The sequence below is a fragment of the Centropristis striata genome, chromosome 9, assembly GCF_030273125.1.
Source record: "Centropristis striata isolate RG_2023a ecotype Rhode Island chromosome 9, C.striata_1.0, whole genome shotgun sequence".
NCBI lineage: Eukaryota > Metazoa > Chordata > Actinopteri > Perciformes > Serranidae > Centropristis > Centropristis striata.
The window spans coordinates 26,199,614-26,214,824 of record NC_081525.1 but is presented as its reverse complement, the minus strand read 5'-3'; the positions used below and the strand labels follow the sequence as shown (position 1 = coordinate 26,214,824).

At 37.7% G+C, this 15,211-nt stretch overlaps 1 protein-coding gene across 2 annotated transcripts in view; it reads left to right on the top strand.

Moving 5' to 3' along the window:
- The first annotated feature begins 3,559 nt into the window (after positions 1-3,559).
- The window catches only part of sbno2b (strawberry notch homolog 2b), a 71,856-nt gene continuing 60,204 nt past the window's right edge, over positions 3,560-15,211 (top strand). For both annotated transcript variants that reach the window (XM_059340635.1, XM_059340634.1), the window contains exon 1: positions 3,560-3,724. The gene's annotated coding sequence lies outside the window, so the exon portion shown is untranslated. The remainder of the gene's footprint in view (positions 3,725-15,211) is intronic.

Here is a 15,211-nt window from a genome sequence, read left to right as displayed (position 1 = left end):
GAATTAAACTTTGGTTAATAGTTGTTTTACTGCTAACAAACAATGAGATGATAATTCGTAATATTTACAACCCTGAGTCCAAGTACTGGAAAGCTGTGTAGAAGTTAAACTTTAAATCATATTATATTATATATAAAATATATTGTTGTTGTACAAGTCTCAATTGCATTAGCAAATTATGGCATTCTGTTTTATTTACAATTAAGCCAATGTCCCAACTGAAGGGGAATTAGTGCTCTATTAGTGTGTTATTTTAACACACATTAAACATTTTATATACTATATTTAATATTTCTTAGTGATTATATTCATTTATTTTGATGGCTGTACTTAATATTATAATACCTTGTTAAATTCAAGTTATTATCTAAATGATGTTCACAGTTAACAAATAATTCCCACATTTATACCACATTTATATAGAAATGGTTTAAATGTACACAGCAATAACGTGCAAAATAACATACATTATACCATTGCTGATAATTAGTAATCATTATTAATTATTATGTAATTGTTTCCTAACAGTAACATAACCATTAACAGTGTTAATTAAGTTAACTATCAACTAAAGCTTTCCATGGTTGTCAAGTATTATCAAAAAGTGCCAAAAAAACAAACAAAAAAACACAAGATGTGTTAACTTCCAATGATTGAAATTAACCGCCAGTCTGAGTTTTGTAACAAAAACTTTTTTGCTTCTTCTGCAAAGGCATTTCAGAAAAACCAACTGAGAGTGCTTGTACTGTACTATTTACAGTAACTTTTATAAGAGTCACAATGAACAGCAGCTGAATAAGCAAAAAAATATGAAAGAATGGTTCTGCGGTTCTGTCGGGAAAAATGTTTTTACAGACCAATTTGGCCGTGACAGTGGAGACACTAACAGGAAGTGGGAAGTATATCTGCACTGCTTTTTCTTTCTCCTATTGTGATCAAAATTGCTCAATAGAGGCAACTCCCCGGGGTGTAATGGCTGTTTTTCTATGCTTTTTCTATGCCCAGTAATTCTTGTTTGCTACCGAAAGGTTTGCTGCATGATTCTCAACAGAAAAAGTATTGAGCTGGCTAAAATAAAAAAGAATCATCTCTCAATCATCCCTTATAACCAACTAGTGCTGCAGCATCTGCAGAGACCCTGTCTTCTGTCTGTATTAACTCTTCTCTTTTCCTTTTGCTGAGTGCGAGATGTTTTCAGGTGGCACCCATTGGGCCCAGAGATAAGAAAATAGCTGACACAACACAGAAAAAAAGATTAAATACAGCAAGGCGTAACACCAAACGGATAAACAAGAGGGAATCTGAGCTTTTCTTTCAATTTTTTTGAGTCAGAGATGAGGGGCCACTTTTGAATGCTGTGTTTACCAACGATAAGTGACAATTCCTGCATAGCATGTCTTTAAATCCCTTTATTAATTTGCTCAAACAGTCATAACTTCAAAATCCAGTTCACTTCAAGTATGTGCAGTATGTTTCCAGCAGGGTGCACCAAATCCAACTAAAAGAGGAGACTCTTTATGATTTGAATGACACTTAGTTTTGAGCTAAACATGCAATTAAAATATGAAAACTGTCTCAAACAACAGGTCTGTGCTGTCATTGCGTTGAACCAGATGTGATGCAGTGATGGATCAAGAGCAACTGGAATAGTCCTCAGTCATGAGCTAACCTGTATTATAAAGGTGTGACTAAAATGTGCCAGGATGCTGCTTTTACATCCTGTATCGTCAAGCAACACCTTGCTTATATAAGACAAAACAACAATATTAGACAGGGAGGACAAAGCACAACCCTGCCAGTATCTTACACCAACAATACCTTCCATTTGAACACACACTCGTGCACACACACGCACACACGCCGCCCGTTGCTTCCCAACACCCTCCTTTGTTGGGAAAAGGGGGGACTGTAATACCAGGAAAGCAGTGGCAGTGTGTGTTTGCTGGAAACAACTGGAGCTCTTCCAGCTCTGTCGTTCAATATCGTGAAATGGACGGATGGATGCCAAAACGAGACAGCATCCTGCAGGAGGAAGATGGACATGTACTCCATTTAACATCTAAAAATTAAATAGGCTTTTTTACAATGACTGTTTGCAGGGAAGTAGTCCGGGTGATTTGCTAAAACAAAATAATACCGTGCATGAAACAATGAGGAAGGATATTCAGTTTCAGTTTCAGAGAAAAGCATACATCCAGAATACAGAATGGGTCAATGGGTCTTTTTTTGTGCAAAAAGGTTTTAATGATCTACGTTATTCTCCTTTTTAAACTGAAACTTACTTAAATGTAATTTATATTGGAGATTTTTATTTTATTGTGCATTGATATTATTGTATCCAAATGCTTTTTTTTCCCAGCGTCATCTCTAAACTCAGTCATTAGTTTTTATCAATATTATTGGATATGACAGTAATAGTCATAGGAGCAGTGGCATTGTGGGCTAAATTTAGGCCCATGGCCTCGAAAACAATGGTCTAAAGTTAAGATATGGTCCCTTAATGGTCTTAAATGACTTGGTTCTTGTGTCAAAAATATCAGTTTACCATAATTTGTTTTGTTTTTTTACAAAATAAAAGGATATCTCTGAATTAAAAAAAACCCACACAATTTCTTTTTCAGATTCTCAACTTAAACAGCAGATAATAAGTGTTGCAGGGATATGTGCTCTGTGTACAAGTATATCAGTAATAGTTAAATTCTCATGGAAGAATTATTATATATAGACCTCTTTCCTATAAAAAAAAGTGATTGGAAAGACCTGAATAAATGTTCAGATATTGTAAACTTTAAAGGCTCAGATAACTTTAGAAGCATTTAACTGTTACAGGTACAAAGGATGTACAGTAGGCATATTGTATAAACCACACCATGCTGTATAACACAATAGTAGTGTTGCAGATAAATACAAATTAACCATCGACATTGAGTAGGATAGTATACTTTATTAGGCAAATTCTGAACTAATCAAGGTTTTAGTATAATTTTTATTATTACTTGGTGATAAGTGCTGATGTGTTGCATTAAGGCTAATAGTTGAGGTGTAACTGGTTAATTTCTCATCTTCTTCATTATTTCTGTTTATATGATATGATATGATATTATTTATTCTAATTCTAAGTGTTGGTTCAGACATTATTTATGTTTATTATAAGTGTATTACATGTATATTACATGTATATTATATTATAATATTGTAATGTAAAGCGTTGGTTCAGGTGTGATTAACTATTTCTGGTCTGGCTGTTTTCAGTGTATTTTTGATATTTTATTATATTATATTATATTTATATTTATATTATATTATATTGTTTTTTATATTATATATTATATTCCGGTGTATGAACTCTTTCTGGCCTGGCTGTTTTCGGTGTATTTTTCTATTCTATTCTATTCTATTCTATTCAGGTGTATGAACTATTTGTGGCCTGGCTGTTTGCTGTGTATTATTATATTATATATTATATATTATATTCAGGTGTTTGAACTATTTCTGGCCTGGCTGTTTGCTGCTCGCGATCACCAAGCGGCAGTGCGCGTGACGACAGCGGCGGAAATATTTTTTCGCTATTCAAAATGGCACCGTCTTAATCAGGAAGTGGAGAAAACAACTAAGAAGAATAAGTTGGATAAAATCCCTTATCACTGTTACTTTGACGCGAGTCTTCGTTTAAAGTCGGCCCGTGTGCTCGGGGTTTGGATTGAGAAGAAGAAACGTATTCCCGGTAAGTGTAACTGGAGGATCTAGTGAAAAGACGAGCGACACATCGGCAGCTGCCTCAACAAGACGCGTCCTGGCAGCAGCCTCTCCTAGGCGCCACGGTTTGAACCACGGGCTACCCGGCTCTTCAGCGGCTGACTTTAGCCTTATCATAGGCGACAATATCTGTAAACATGGACTGAGTTGAGACTGGGGGAAGTTGGGCTAGATGGAGAACATTAAAAAGGGACGCTGTGTGGTTGATATCTCCACATTATTACGCCACCAGTGAAGAAAGGCCAGCAGCTAACCAGGCTAGTTACTACGTAGCGAGCTAGTAATGAGCTATTGCTTAAGACTGATGTTAACCAGCAAGTAGCTCATCAATAAAAAGTCCGTGTTGGTGTTACCTTTAAAACAGGGACATGTTTGTTTGCGTGCCTGTCACACAAACTATTTTAATTACAGTGACAAATGGTAGTTTCCCCCAGCAAACTAACTGGTCAGATCGTGGTGATAATCCAATAGGCAGGCAACAAGGTACAAAACGAACGTACCCAGAGTCAGAAAACGGCTATGAGCTATGCTAACCTAGCTAACGTTAGCACACTTGGCTATACGAAGTATGCCTATTATTGTCAAAATGGTGTTGTCTGGATATATTATCGTGGTTATTGGCCGGGAAACTAAAGTGGACACTAGAGAATTGCTCGGTAGCCAACATTAGCTTTAGTGCTAGCGCCTGTTAAATGTCTCGTTTGTCGATGGACAAGCTAACAGTTGTAACAGTGTAACCTAGAGCCTTGGTGCTTTTCTTTGTGCTCTGCGGGGACCTATGTGCCTCGGTACCTTTCTTTACAAGATATGCTTACAACGGGATTGGTTGTGAAAAGAAACGTTGTACAAAGTCCATTTAAATGTATGCGCACTTGTAAACATGTAAACACAAGGAAATATTATGTTTAAGTTTAAAGCACACCTTGAGTTAGTTGTAAATGACTGGAGTTCTCCCACAGCTTTCGGAGATTAGCCCCAGTTTGTGTTTATTGTTTTATTTGGATCCCCATTATCTGCAGCTATTCTTCCTGGGGTCCGACATATAATATACAGTACATACAACTTAAATTAAGACAAACTGAAAGAGTTAACAATGGGAATAGTGAAGAAAAAAATAAAATAAAACCAAGAATATAAAAAATAGAAATTCTTCTTTTATACATTCTTTACACTTTATACATTTAATGCACTATAGCTATATTCATTGCGTAGAAGTTAATATACCATACTAACATATTATTCTATATTTTTAATAGTACATTAATAGTAATACAGTTGATTTATTAATAACAATTTCATTATTAGTATATGTATCCATTTAAGAGATTTTTTTTTCCAATTTAAAGTCTTTTGTGTGTGAAATGTGTTATCATCAACATAGGGAAAGTTTAAATGATCATTTTAGATCTAGGTTAGTACTGTACTTAGTGACATACTTTGGTCGGCTGCGCAGTCAATTGTGCAATGGTAGCTAATTGTAAACAATGCATGTTACTCATGGATGATGTTTCCCAAATACTTAAATGATGTTGGACCTGTGTATGCTGTGTGGGTTTAAGGTTACCCGGCAACTTGTCACTGTAACACCATGATGTGACTAATACAACATGTCACTGGTGTTTTTTCATAGCCTCTTTGTTTTAAGATCCAAATAAATATCTGACCTATAAACATTGGCTTAATGTGACAGAAACCATACATACTGGGATATTTGGGGGGTGACTAAGAAAACTGTGATCAGGAGGAAATGAAAATTGCCCTCACAAAGCTGTCCCCTCTAGTTCTTTTTCCTTTCCTGCAATTTTCACTCTAGTTCCCAGTGTGTCTGTTGCCTGAAGCCAAGGCTGGTCAGGCCTCATGCAAGCCTTGTCATAGTGGATTGCTATGGTTACTGGCTATTTTTTCTAATTATGTTACCCCCCTTTGGTGATGGATACTATTCCGTAACTGTAAAGTCAATGACATAGATTGTCTGACTTTTGCTTGAATTCCCTTAACCCCAGTAACATGGTCAATGGCCTTGGTGTCACTTGCTGTCAAATCCCTCTCACAGACAGGTCCGTCTCTCCATCCAAATATAGGTTTTAATAGCAATAGGCAGGCTGTTTATCTCTTAGGTTGTGGAGCATAAATACTACAGCTCACTGCTCCTTTTTTGTTTTTCATTTTAACAACCTATAGACTAAAACTGATCAACAACTGTCAACAGACACAGGTAGAAAATGGCTTCATTATATGGTACTGATTGTTTTGGAATGTCTTAAAAATTGTTTATATATTTCACACGTAATACTGGCTACTTTTGCCAACCAGTGTGCCATGTAATATTTTAAGGATATGTTGTAATGCCTGCCCCCTGTCCAGGCCTGTAACAGCATATATTGAAGTTATCTTCTGTACACTGCTGTTGGGTGAGTGCTAAGATGCATGTTTTTGCTGCACAGCTCCTCCTTTTCTAATTTCCCACTGTGGCAGACAATTGATGGCTCCCTGCCCTGCAGGGATGCAGAGGGTCACAACACACCGGATCTGTTGATAGTGTGTTTCGAGTCGACAGGAACTGTAAGGATGATACGCGGAGAAAGTGGGGGTATTTCACAAAGCAGGATTAGCAAGTTGGTCCGATAACTTTGAGAAGTGTTATGACATATCCTCTAAAATGTAAACGTATATGTTCTTAAATGTAATGTTCAAGTTTTGTTTACAGAAGTAGCATACTTTTTTTTTTTTTTTTAATATATAAATGCTCACTTGTGATGTGAGCTCAACAGCTGTGATCCATGGCTCCATAGTGGTTCGTGTCCCCCTGCTCTTTGTGACTTGGTTTCCATTCTCCCTTTGCCTTCATCTTTGCTATAGCCCCCTTTTTCTCCCCTCTCCTATTGGTGCCAGTGATAAATCTAATTTATGGCCCATGGGCTGATTAGAGTGAGAGTGAAAAATGTGGAGTGGAGGAGGGGATTCGGGGCTAGGTAATACGTTTGATTCAGTTCCTGCTTTCCTGGAATATGGCCTTCATTAGATAATAGTTCATGTATTAAACATAACCATGGATGTTTGGTCAGAAGAGAATAAAGAACAAGTGACGGTTGTTGGGAACATGTGGCCACAGTGTTCACTTCTACACTGTGACAAGAAACAACTAGGTCCATAACAATGGGATATTTGAGTATCCCATGTCCCAACTAGTATCCAGACCTGTAGGCTATGTGGATTTCTCCCAAGCCACATAAGAGGTCTGTAAGAGATGACTGAAATGCAGGAGAGCATGCCACACTCTGGCATTCCTCACTGCTTTGGTTTTCTGTGGAAAAAGTGTGTCACCAGCTCTCTTAGTAAAGCAAACAATGATTTCAAAATGGGTCTCATCCAGGAAGGAAATATTGGAGAAATATTTGTGTCCACATTGATGGATGGCTGAATACCTTGTGTGTCCTTGTTTCAGTTATCAGCTCAGTTTAACAACCAGCCTCATATGATAGGGAAGTAAAGAAATAAACAATAATCGGGGGCTGGCATACATGCTGGACTGAAAAATGTTTGTAGTCATATGCCACATTTTATACCCAATGATTTTTTTAAACAAATAATTTCCTAAATCTGTCTGTCCTCCGAGCATGTGAGTCTTATAGCAGACCTGATAACCTACAATGGTCTTTAACACATGCAGCCAGGCTCTATACTGATCTGCGGGTGATTTAGGTCACTGCTGGGCATTGGACTCTTTTCCCCTGATGTTTGACATGTGATGGATGTGGAAGTTACAGCGATATTTGCATGTATGATAGTGGATACAGTAAGATGCAGATGTTAAGATGCAAAGTAGCTAGCTTTCTTTTTTGTTTTGTTTTTCTGATGACTACTGCAAACCTGATGGCAGCATTTTAAGCATTAGTTTAAAAAATAAAATAAATAGTTTTTTTTACACACATAGCCTGTAGATTATTATTGTTGGTAGTCCAGTTGGTTCCATTAGATTTAAGGTCAAATCTGTCATGAAATTATGAATTGATAATTTCAATACAATACGTGGTCTTCTCTCCGCTTTGAGCACTCATGATCAAAGTGGAACAAAGCAACCAAAACAAATTCTTTATGTGGGTGATTCAAAAGTAGTGAAAGGTGAACATTACTGAGCTTTTTTTCTTTAGCCCACTGCTTAACCACAAATGTTGAAAAAATCAGTTTACTGTTACAACAGTTAAGTTGAAGGCCATATTATATCATGGCCATATTATCACTGGTCACTGTAGTCCCTGTCTAGTGAGATGATCCAGTGTCAAGAGATATGATCACTGCACACCACACTATTGATATAGTGTGCTATTATTGTAGAAAATTAGCTAACTAACTCACCAACTTACTTCTTTTTTTGTTTTAATGATTTTGGAATTTCTGGTCTTAGTGCCTAAATGTCAGAGATGTCACGGTGTCCTTTAGAAGTGCATTTGCATTTCTAAATGTAACTGCCCTTTACAAACACGTTACAAGACAGTGAAGTTTACCTGTCAATACAGTATGAGTAAATGTTTGCCATTCTTGTTTACTAGAGGCTTGGTAATAAATCAGTCTCAAGGATATTTGTTTTAAATGGGTTGGTTACGGAGAGATAGACATCTGTGAATCTGTATTGGTCAGCCTATTCTGACACACAGCTTCTCCCAACTACTTCATTTTTAACCTTTTGCCAAATTTTAAACTGCGTCATTCTACATTTTTTGTATTTCCATTGTTGGCAGCCAGGTTTATTTATTTGTCTTACCTTACCTTTTTCCTTACAGAATGGTTCAATTCAACTCATGTGACGTGCAGCAATTGCATGTGTGTGTTTGTTTTGTTTTCTTAAGTGAGGCAACAGTTTTATTTTCCCTTGTCTTCTACCCATCCCTCACAGTTATGGAGGTGAGACTTGTGAGAAGATTAAATGGATTAGAGCATGAAGAGAATGAGTGCTGGCAAGCATGACTGGAGGGAGTAGGATAATGCAGTACTACACTGGAATTCAGATTTCTTATGAATGGCATAACCAGACTGATCCAGGATTATCAGGCCGTACTGAGATGATATTTAAGTGTTATAAAAGTATCAATATGTTGGTTTATATGAATTTCTTTACTGTAATACTTTTAGTTTAATGTTAAATATGTTGTATTAGAGATTTCTTGCATTTATTTTTTGTGCACGGGGCACTTAACAGTTACAACTTAAACTTTGGCAGGAACACATGCCCTTATATCTGAAAAGAGCTATTGTACACATGTACACAAATACGATATTGTGGAAAACATACTTTCACAAAGATGACTAGGTTCTTCATTTGAAGTCATTTCTATCCCCATGGGCAAAGGCTCAATTTCATAGGACATTCAGAACAGAGGATGTTTCGTGGGAAGGTGTCACATGGCCCTGACATCTGTCTTGACATTGCAACAATGCATGCACCTAGAGGTGTGATTGACCCAATATAGCACGAGAAAATGCTTGCAAAAATGTTATGTTTGTTTTCATAATAATAACAATATCTTAGATGTCTCCTAGATACATCCCAGATGAGATCAGAGGACTGGAGAGGTGGCAACAAAGTGCATTTTCTGAAATTCTCTCATCTGGAACTTGTCCTCTAGTGGGCGCTTGTTCTTAACTTCATTTACTGTTTTTTTTAATTTTTTTTATTTACACTCATTGGGTTTTCTACTCCTTTTTTTGGTCCACCTAATCACCTCATTTTACATAATATGTTGAGAGCAGATTGTGCCTATCGGACTGATTTTCTGCATGATTGACTGGCTTACAGTGGCTTTACTGTTCAAGAGTACGATGGCAGCCTCAGTTGATACCAGACAGATGAACTGAATGTTCATCTTGATGTTAGCATAGCAAAGTGGCACAGACAGAGAGACAGACTCAGACAGGGACCCTGAAGCTGTGCGTGTGGTGCAATATTTTCAAGCCTGCCAGAGAAGTGAGGTCAATCTGAGTGGAGCAGAGTTCTGTCTGGGTTTAAACAGCAGCAGAGAAAGAGTTCAGAAAACTTCAACACGAGGCAAATTCCCCTACAGAAATGGAATGAGTATATTTTTTTGTGATTTCATTTTAAAAGTTTTGTTTTAATTCATGTAAGGAGTATACACTTTAGACTAGAATACTACACAACATGATATTTGGATAAACTGACTTAAAATTTTGTTTGTAACATCACAACATACATGTCCTAGACTCTAGTGCAGCAGTGGAGATTTGGAGAGTGCATTAGATCGTTTTTGCCTGGTGTTTTGACTGACTCTGATTAACCTAACTGAGAGGGGTGGTTAGGGGGCGGAGATTCAGATTCAGGGAACCAGCTGCCTCCAATCGGCAGCAGAATCCATCAGGGGGTCAGGCTGGGTGAGAGGGAGAAAGAAAAATGAACATAAGTAATGATGAACATACATACATAATGAACTAGTGGAAACACGGCTATAGATGAACTAGAAAGGCACAGGGAGAGCACAGACCTCCACCCGGATCATTCCCTACCTTGCAATGTTAACCAGAGTGAAAAGTGTATCGCTCCAATCTGCTTCCTTGGCCACAAGACACAATTTCCATTTATAGCTGTAAACAAAATATATCCAGATTCCACATCAGTAACTTGCATTATGAGTATGCACAAACTATTAATAACACTATGTCCAGCCTTCTTGTCCAGAGTACTTTGGAAACACATATGTTTAAGTAAAATAGGCTTTTGTCTGTTTATGTAATTGGTTGAACCAGAGCAACAAAGGATAGAGAGCCACAGTCAGCTAGCATGTGTCATCATCCTTTTCTGAGGAAATTAGATGTCAGAGAAAAACGGGCCAAAGAGGCAGCTAAGTGGATCGTTCTCTCTGATCTAGTCAGCCTTTGATCTATTTTTGGTGGGTGCTGGTGGTGGTGGTAGAAGTAAAGGGATTTGCTCCTAAAATGAGTGTCATAAAGCCATCACAAACCAGTGTTTGTGATCTTCTTCTCTGCTGTTTGCCATGCTCTGCTATGGCCTTCATTGTCAACGTCTTTTCTGCCCTCACCTTTTCTTTCTCCTTTCATTTATTTACCACAACAAAGGCATCCTCTGAGCCACGAGAGCTTGATTAAGTCCCTCCTTGGTGGATAAATCACTTTAATGTCTCATACAGCAGGTGTTTGTGGGCACAACGATATTTATCATCATGGCAAAATGGTGCTGAATAGCCACTTGTAGTGGGTTGATGAGAATCTAATTAAGATTAATTGTTATTCCCCTGTAAGTAACTAAATCTTTGAACCCTGCCTTTCAGTCAGACCAAATCATTTAAATGACTGCCCATGTGTTCAATGTGTTCCTGTGCGCTGTCCCAGTCCAGAGAGCCTCTTTGATAAATATTTGAACGGGCGAAATGCAATAACAACAGGCTCTTAAAACCCAATTTGTTTCCATTTCCCGGCTTTTGATAAGACAGTAGATTGGGTTACACAGTCATTCGATCATTATTCTCCATCCAGTTCCTAGCCGGTCATTGGGCTGTCCACAGCCCCTTTATGGCAATGTCTGTGATACTGAATGGAAGTTGTGGTTGTGGGGAGGCGAACAGGAACAGATTGGTAGCTAACGTTTATGTCCTCCCATTTATGTGCTTAAGGGTATGTGCCGTGCATTTGTGTGTTTGTGCATGTGCACACAGTAACAAGTATAGGCGAGCCTTTTGTGTTGAAAAAGGTGCCAATTAATAATGTAGGCTGTTTTGAATGACGAAGCTCTGCGTTTCCCTGAGAAGTAACTTGTTCCTTTTATGAATATTTCATCACAGTAGCTAATGAATCAAGCCAGTGTAGGCAATCATAACCAACTAACAGCCCCCTAGATGGTCTGGTGTAAAGCAGCTGGGCCTTGATCATTTCTAACCTGATTACTGGTGATGCTGATGGACTCTGATTGGTGATGAGTGAGTGTTGTGCGTTGGATTGAATAATTGCCATCAGCCTGCTTGTTAATTGTGAAGACATGCAGAATATAGGAGAATGACAGATGCCTACAGAGGGCAGTCACGGGAGAAACTTGTTTATTTTTGCATGCACTAATACTTTATTTCCATGGCATGGCTCGGATAAACTCAACTTGTCTCAACTCCCTTTAAGTACTTAGTGCTTTTCTTCATTTCATTTTGCACTGCAGATAGTAGCCTCTCTATAGACGGGGTGATCAGCTGATAGCTATATCCACGCCACGTGAAACTGCTGTGACATCAGTCAACATGACACTTGCTGGATCCTGTCATCTGCTTATATTTCAGCATGTTGTCAAGTTTATGGTGTTGAAGGGCTAAACAATATTATCAGAATTGTAATATGGATTAGAATGATATCCAAATCCCCAGGAGGCGCAATATTTGGTGAAGGCAATTATCTGCCAAAATCCCAATCTGATTTAAGTGTTGCTGTAGAGATGTCCCAGAAAAAATCTTGGTCCAGATCCTCACCATGTCACACCATCATCATTATATTATATTTTTCAGTGAAAATGAAAATAATGATGCAAAAATAGCATTCCCTCTAATATCATATTACATTTGCATTATCATTTAAAAAAAAATGCAATTAAATTGTTTTGGGATTGTTCACCCCGAAGGCAAAGTATTTTTTCAAAAACCTGGGCTGAGTGGATAAAATATTGCTGCCTCTGTGGTAGCATGACTATTATAACTGGCTAATAAAAAAACAAAAAAGAGCGAGTTGAGAGCCATGTTGTACCATGCATTGGAAGTAAAACTTTACTGTACATGCTTGTGTATTATTTTGAACGTCATACAGTATCTCTTACTCATACTGTTTTTGCTTGTGATTTCTTTTTCCTGGCCTTTCCACGTATATGGGTGGTTGACGTGAACTCAAATTCAAAGTGAAAAAAATAATAATTGAAAAATATATGTCAAATGATATATAATTATATTCCCTTATATGTGAATAATTCAAAAATGAATGTGTCCATTTCTAATTCTTCACATATTATTCACTTTTTGGTGTGGTAGTCCTAAAATGTGTCCACCGGTGCAACACAATAAAGAATGTCATTATTTAATTCAGAGAATGTTGGACAGATAAGATAGATAAGCCAAAGGCATATTAGTTTGTCCCAATTATATTTCCACATCAAACATACCCCAAAAAAATTCAGAATTATGTTATTTATATACTATAAGATGTACACATAGAGACTTCACCCAAATGCCTGGGTTACGTTCATTATAATTGGTATAAAACCCAAGGAATCTTCATTTCATCCTTATAGCTGCATAGTGATGATAACATTATTGTACTGTCCCACACTTTTTACATACATTTTTCATTAAAATACCTTTTCCACTCACTATTCAATTTGTTGCACCACAGGACATTCCGTTGCACCATTGGACAACAGAGTACTAGTATGCCCATGTCGTGTACAAAGTCAAATTAATTATCAAACATTGTCAAATTTACTTTCTGCGTCTCTCTCTCAGGAAGTTCTCTTTCCTCTCAGGATCTTCATTCAGCCTCTCCCTAAACTTCCTAGACCTTTCCTTGGTGGTCATCTCAGCCTCTCACTTTCAACATGGAAATCAAACTAGCTTTAACAAAACAGGGAAGGAAGGTTTGAGTTGTGTTGTCCTCAAATTCTGAGGTTAAGAGAAAATGCAAAAAAGCTACTTAAATTAGTCATTAAAAGTTGCTCTCGTTAAGGTTGAGGAAGTTTGCACCCATCCATGATCTGATGTCAGCCAGACAATCAAGCAATGGCTGGAGTGCAGCCTGCCCATCAACATTAAGAGGCAGATATAGCTGGACATCTTCTGCAAAGCAGTGGAAGGAGATGTTATGTTTGACTAGGATGTCCCCTAGGGGTAAAATATATAATAGGAAGAGGATGGGACCTAGTATAGAGCCCTGAGGGACCCCACAGGTGAGGGGGGCAACAGAGGAGAAGAAATCCCCAAGCAGGACAGAGAAGCTCCCGTCAGCCAGGTAGGACGGGCCATCCAAATGCGGCCGTCCATTAACCTCCATTCATTTTTTAGACTCGGATTATATCTCTTTTGCATATTTAAACTAATTTTTCAACAAAACTTGTAATACAAAAAATGTTTGTTTACATGTTTGCTTTCACTATGTTAATTTTCATTATGATAGGAGTAAAGGAAAAAAATAAGTGAAACTGACTTCATGTTGTACTATAGGACAGTGCGTTTCACCAGTGGACATTTTCGAAATCAATGCTAGTTTGCGGCCTAGCTATATGAGAGACATTCTTCATCCTGAGAAACAGTGTTAAGGTTTACATTATTTTCAATTATCAATCAATGTAAATTGATAAAAATATTCAGATCAATACTTAAACTGCGTTGTACCAAAGGACTACCTTAAGACGACCAGTTCCAACACTGCACGGAAATAGTAATATTATGAAAATATTTGAGACAGAACTGATCTTGTGTGCAGTCCACCTGCTCCAGAGATGTCTTCTGTCCTTCCTGATTCTGGAAGGACCCCTCTCAGTAATGGGGTGGTCACATTAATGCCTGTTTTATATCTACATAATGGCGTCGCTCCAGGAGGACACCAGTTTTGCGGACAAAATGTAATGTGTCATAATAACTCTACGTAGGGACCTTAACACTTATATCCTCTAGATTCATTAAGTAAACACTCGTATGACATGCATTCAAGTATTTTAATGTATTTAGATTAATTTTTCATTAAATTACAGTTGTTTTAAGATAAGTAATGCTACCTAGTACAGTTGCACCGGTGGACAAATGTCATGTTCAAAACAGAATATTTGCACAGTTGAAGAACGATACTCATTGTTTGCAGATGGATTAGATGTAGAAGAATGAACTGCATATTAAAACATTAATTTTAATGAAATATTATTAAATTTTAGTAATATTTGTCACTGGGAACACAAAAATTGAGCGTCACGTCAACCACCCATATACTAATTGACTCATACACAACAGAAACAGCTGTGTCTGCACTGGACTTGTTCAGCCAGTGATGCTTCGCACTTTGCTGAGCTCACAGGCACAAATATGTATCCAAGATGTAAGTGACCAATATATTGACTTGATAAGGTTCCAGTCGGTTTCACGCACATAAAATGCAAACTGCCTTGCAGCCAATGTACCTGATGGATGGAAAATGGAAGTGAGAAATGCGTCTACAATGCATCCACTGTCACCCTGCGTGCCCCATAAAGCTGATTTTGAGAATGTGGTTAATGAAGATGAAGCAGAGCTGTGTGTTGAAGGATTTTCTCAATGCCTTAAGACGGATTTAGTATGTGGCCCAAAGAAAAGAGATGAGATGAGTGTGACTGAGATTCATACATGTGAGAGGTGGTGAGTCCACAGCTGTTTACAAGATCGAGAGATAAAGATAAAAGTGTGAAACTAAATTTTTTTTTTTGTGAAGCCACAGA